Source organism: Lepeophtheirus salmonis, chromosome 4, assembly GCF_016086655.4.
Source record: "Lepeophtheirus salmonis chromosome 4, UVic_Lsal_1.4, whole genome shotgun sequence".
In the NCBI taxonomy this organism is placed as follows: domain Eukaryota; kingdom Metazoa; phylum Arthropoda; class Copepoda; order Siphonostomatoida; family Caligidae; genus Lepeophtheirus; species Lepeophtheirus salmonis.
The window spans coordinates 17,126,723-17,132,722 of record NC_052134.2 but is presented as its reverse complement, the minus strand read 5'-3'; positions in this window follow the sequence as shown (position 1 = coordinate 17,132,722).

The window sequence follows — 6,000 nt, the reverse complement described above, 5'->3', positions numbered from 1 at the left end:
GTGAAACCAAGATAATATTGTCGAAGGTTCAGAAAGGAAATGACTGGACTGATATAAGAGAGGAATCCTCTAATAAAATTGGAAGACAAAGTTCTTGAAAAAGTTAGAATTGTATTGAAAAATAATATTTAGATTTTATGCTTGTATCTAAGGCCCTTTTTACACGGAAATATTTTATTTAGGAAAACGCTTTTGTCCGTTTTGCATCCACACAGGGCCAGCATTTTGGCCCACATAAAATTATATTTTTTGAAAACGCCGTTTTCAGTGATATAATCTGACAACAACGTTTACGTGTAAAATAACTTTTGTGAAATTGTAACTTGTACAAGAAAATACTTTAAAAATTAGGAAGATCAGTCTATTTTTACTCGCCCAATGTGCTCATTTCCCTTCTCTAATAAAAAGATTTCCGTTAGATACATCAAACTTCTTATGCAGATTTGATTCGGTGGTTTTCTTTCTTTTGTGGTCACAAAACTTAGATATTACGAAGAAAATAAATACAGCATCATCCTTTAAAAAAATTGCTGTGTAGAAGGGACCCATATTTATAAATAAATTATAGAATCACACACATATTGAATTTTTTACTCTCTTATTAAAAGCTAATCAATGTACAGGTATGTATGAAAGTGATATTTTTGTATCGATTTATTGGTTTTTTAAAAACTATTATATGGAGGATTTAAATTCTATTTATAATAATTACTTACAAATAGTGTCTATGTACCTTGATATATTCATTTTTTTACCTAGAGTACAGAAGGGTCTTTATTGTACTCTATGACTAACCTACTTTCAATGTTTCTTATTTTTTTTACTTTTACGGGGAAAAATCACTACACTTAAATCAGATAAACGATTGAAATATGTGTGTGTTTTTTTTTACTGTTCTTTCTTTCTTCTAACATATTTCTAAAAGAAGAAAGTTGAATTAGAAATCATTTTCATGAATGAATGAAGTTAGAGAGACAATGCTTTTCTGATAAAGATCTAAGTGTTGAAAGCAGTTTCTCTCTTACAAAAATGAATCAAAGTTTGTAAGTAGGGGAGTAAGGGGAGCACACATACAACACTTTTTAGTTTTCAGTTATACAGAGCTGGTTTAAAGAACATATCAACATATTTCCACTATATTTTGAACTTGTAATTTTTTTTATTCGAATACCACCACCAAATGTTACAGCAGTCCTTGTAATCCGTGACAGTTACAACCGTTACAATAACATAGTTTGAGTTTAAAATTAAGATAAATTAGATTAAACAATATTTTTTTGAGGAATAAATAACTACATATATTAATGCGTTGACCAATCACCTTTTAATGTATGATAATAATTTATGATTAATATAATTTTTATATTTAATATGGATCTCTGATCAGTAGACTTAGAATTTTTGAGCGATTTTTGGACAAAATGAGAAAAAAAGAGTGCTAAAATTTAAAAAAAATAGCTTCAAAAATATAAAAGCTTAATTCAGGATTAAGGCAACCTAGTGCCCAGTCTGTTAAGGGAGCCTCCAACTGGTTTTAATATTTATACGGTCTCTTTTTATTTCTTAAGAAGTCCTCTTGAATCCTGTTCATTTCTGAATGGAGTGTACCATATAAGATTAATAATTTTTAGGAGCATTATGCAGTTCCAGGCCTTAATTTTATCTAAAAGATTCGGGCCAAGTGATGAATCCAAATTTTTGAAATTTTCCAGTTTTGACAAAATTAATAACTAATATACTTTTATAGCTCCCTCCAATAGGAGTCCTTCAATGTTGACAACGAGTACCAAAGACAAAGTGCAGAACTTGAGATGTGAAAATTTGGTTTAAGAGTTAACTCTTTGGACCTGAGAAACACTGTAACAATGAGGGGCAAGTTTGTGATTATAAATGCTTAAATTATATAGATCAAAGTATTTTTTCAAAACTTAGAATGGAGGGTTTCATCATAAAAGAATTACAAATTTTTCAGTCTATACTCTTGGAAGCCATTGACTATAAGGTGTATAATAACTTAATTTACTGATAGCCTACAGACGCTCTATGTTCAGTACATTATTTAAAATTATTAAATATCCATGAAACATATGACAAGTAAAGCTATTGGATATAACTGATATAAACTATGTATGAATGCCTTTTTTATATATAAGTACTTCATGTACAGACCACATTTTACTGCATCCTGATCAATAAAAGAAGCAAATAGTGGTATGAAATTTTATTTGTAAGTTCTAGTAATACAAACCAAAAAATATATCATTCAATGTGTCCGCCATCTTCGCCAATCGTTCGATCGATACGAGGCCTAAAGGATTTGCAGGCCTTCACCATGTTAGTGGAAAGACTTTGCCCGAGTACTTTATGATGTAAGCCTTCAATGAGTCGACCATGTCATCTGATATGTAATCCATACGGTTCATATGCAGGGAGTTATAGGGCAAGGTCTGGGGGTCCAAAAATGACATATTCTCTTCTTTCACAAGTTTTGGGTCTTGCTGGCCTTATGAGAGAGATTATAGTCTTTTTGAAAGAGGAACTCAACACCATTGGCTTCAGCTTTTACTTGGTCAGAAAGGAGTTTACAGTGCATGTCGTTGTCCCCCTCTTCTCTCCTTTGGCTCAAAGTAGATTGTGGGCATGACACTGGCGTTGCTCCTAATGACCCAAGGATCATTATGCTGGCTAGAGCGTTAATCGGAGTCCCAAGAGACTCCAAGGAACGCTTCTGCCCGACAAAGAGTATGGGCATACATTTTTTATCACTTCAGGACTTGTGGGGTTTTCTCTTAGATGCCATCTCTTCCTTCCAGTGCTCATTGGATATCTGAGCATCTTCTTGATGTAAGCTGTATTGTGTCCTGCGAAAGCAAATTCTATGATGGTGGTCCTCCGAGTATCCTATATTGTATATCATAAATACTTGTTTTGAATTAAAAGTTGCGCAAAGGTTCAACCTCATACTTTAAAATTGAAATAACCGAATTAAATGCTTTTTTCATTGTTCAGGATTGTCCAGATTTGCCTGAACGAAACTATATAGTAGTAATGGAGTTCTGACACATTTAAAACGGTTCAATACTATATTAATATTGAAATCGATTCTTGTATCACCATTACGTCATAAAGTTATGAATCTGCCAATGACGTAATCCCTAATAAAAAAAGCAAAAAAAAATATAGAATAAAAATTTATTTTCTGAACTAGTGTCATACCCCAAAGAAAAATCCGGAGGACAGCCCTGGAAGTGAATGTGAATTTCCTTAACGACATTTTCGTTATAATTTTCAGTTGAATAAATATCAAAATATTCATATTAATTTTGATACTGGACCTGATATAAAAATGTTGGTATTATAACACTACTTTTTGCAACTTATTTTAAACTAGTTTCTAATCAATTGTTCTAATTTTTAACTTTCAAATAACATCATAAGGGACAAATACTTCTATAATATGAGCTATTACAAATATACATATATCTAATTAAATATTGTTTTAATAAGAAACAAAAACGACCCTTAGTAAGTCATGATGCACAGAATAAAAGTGTCAAGATATGATTTATTATGTATTATTTGAGCCATATACAATAAATATCAGGTTACTCGCAACAAATATATAAGTACATATAAATATGTAGGTATATGTAGATTAAGCCAGGAATTATCCATATTTCATTTAAATATGTATGTACAATATGGTACAACAGTGAAATCTCATATTATGTACTTATATTAGTGATGTATCGATTGTGAGTCTCCACTAAGGATGGAGCAGCCCCAGAATTTTGACGTTACGTCCAGTCTCTTTCTTAATCTTAAGAACACATCTAAATCAGACGCAAAAGCCATTCTTTAAAACAATGTTTGCTAAATGACGTAAACACAAAATATACTAGGAAGTGACGTCATCATTGATCAATATTCATCAATTTTTGTAATAAATATTTATATTCATTTTATTATAATAACTTTACTACAATACTAACAAAAATTATACCTCTTAGAGGGTGCTCAAGGACAAGTATCTGGGACGGGCCCGATTTTAAATCCTATACTAAAACACAATATAATCATAGTATCCGCAGATTATCAACTTAACGAAGTTATACATTTTTTTGTCCTGAAATATAAATAAGATGCACTGAGTAGAGTTTCAAATTCCAGATATGACCTTCCATTTCTTTATTTGAGTTACATTTGCAAAGACTTTAAAGTTTTTGGTTACAAAGCTTTTTTAAGCTTTTTGAAGTATACATTATATAAATATTTTTGAACCACTAATGTTTGCCAATAATAAAACCATCTTTATATTGATTTTAAAACTGAAATAATTTGAGTCGTCATTGCATAAATATATGCCCTTGCCATTTATAAGAAGTTCGATTTGTAGTTAATTACTTCCTCTACCTGTTGCTTGTAGTTAATTTAATAAAACGTTATACCAGCTAAGCTCCTTGTGTCCAAAATATTCTTCAAATTGTCGGGACTAAAATATTCTTTCTTATTTATTTTTGCACATCAGCCGGTGATATTTTATACAACTTTAACTACAATGGTACCGGGTTACTCATAATATACAAAACAACATCACTGAAATGTAAAACTATATGACAAAAATGATATAACAAACAATTTTCTAAGCTAGACAGCCTTTCTCTCCCCTTAAAAAAAAACATACAATAACAACAAACCGTTAAACAAAATTTATTTAATAAAATAAATTATCAAATTTCTGAGCTACCTCCTACTACCCTCAAAAATCCTCCTATAAATACTTTTGAATTGCCTATTCTTGCTATATATTTTTAGATACGGATAATACCTGTACCTGTGAGCTCGTATCCGGAACATTAATGTAAAAAATATCTCCATACCAACCGTATCCGATAAGTAATTACCCACCAGCTTGTAAAATTAAAAAAAAAAGATTTTTAACCGGGTATTTGTCATAAATATATTCTTATTGACGGAAAATTTTGAGTCTTTCCCTTTTGTTTTGAGTATTTATGTACATATGTGATTGGTTATCTACTGAAATCGTACAAATATCGTAAAATCTTTCGACTCCTTTTATTTCAATTATCACCAGGCCCAAAGCAGTTTTATGAAAAATACGTCATATTTTGATAATACTATAAAACTATCATTGGTATAGTCTTTTCAATGTAGATCGGAAAATGGCAATTGACCCCCTGTTCTGGGATTACATCATTTAAATTGATTAAGTTGTTTTTTTTACTTCTAAAAGGTTCTTTGAAAATAAGGGGATTTGTAGCTAAAAAAATCGTGTGTTAATAAAACTAAATTAATAAACTAGTCTGAAGTTATAAAACTCGTTTCAACCCATTCCAAAAAACACCTCAAAAATCTATTATGGATATGAGTTAACATCAGAATACGACATAAGGTTTTGACAGTAGAATGAATTCCACTGTTACCCCCCCATTTCCCTCATACCACAGTGATTAGTGATGTATTTTCTGAATTATTTTATATTTGATTAAAGTATGGTGTGACCTTTTTTTGAGAGATCATATCCTTCTCCCCCATAATAAATCAAAATGTGAATATTCTTTTTAATATGATTTTTTCACTTATGTTAGAGATTGCATCATAAACCGAAGCAACATCATGCTGGGGACTTAGAATTCATATATTTATCAACTAAAATAAGTACAATTTGCAAAATATCATGATTACACTTTATCAAATGATTTCAACTATAAGTAAAAATACTGAACACCTGATGCAGGAAAAAACCTGTGTTAGTTAGATTTTATAAAATGAAACTTACAAAGTTGTATCGATCATTATTATGAAACTCAAAATTGGTCTTATCTATTGAATCAAGTTTTTTAAAATCTCCCGGGTATGTATATCTGAAAATTAAGTATGAAATGGTCAAGGAGTACTATTATTTTCCAGGGATTAATCAATGGCAAGTAAAATAATGTAAAAACACAGTTAGAAGGTGTTCATTGACATATTACATCA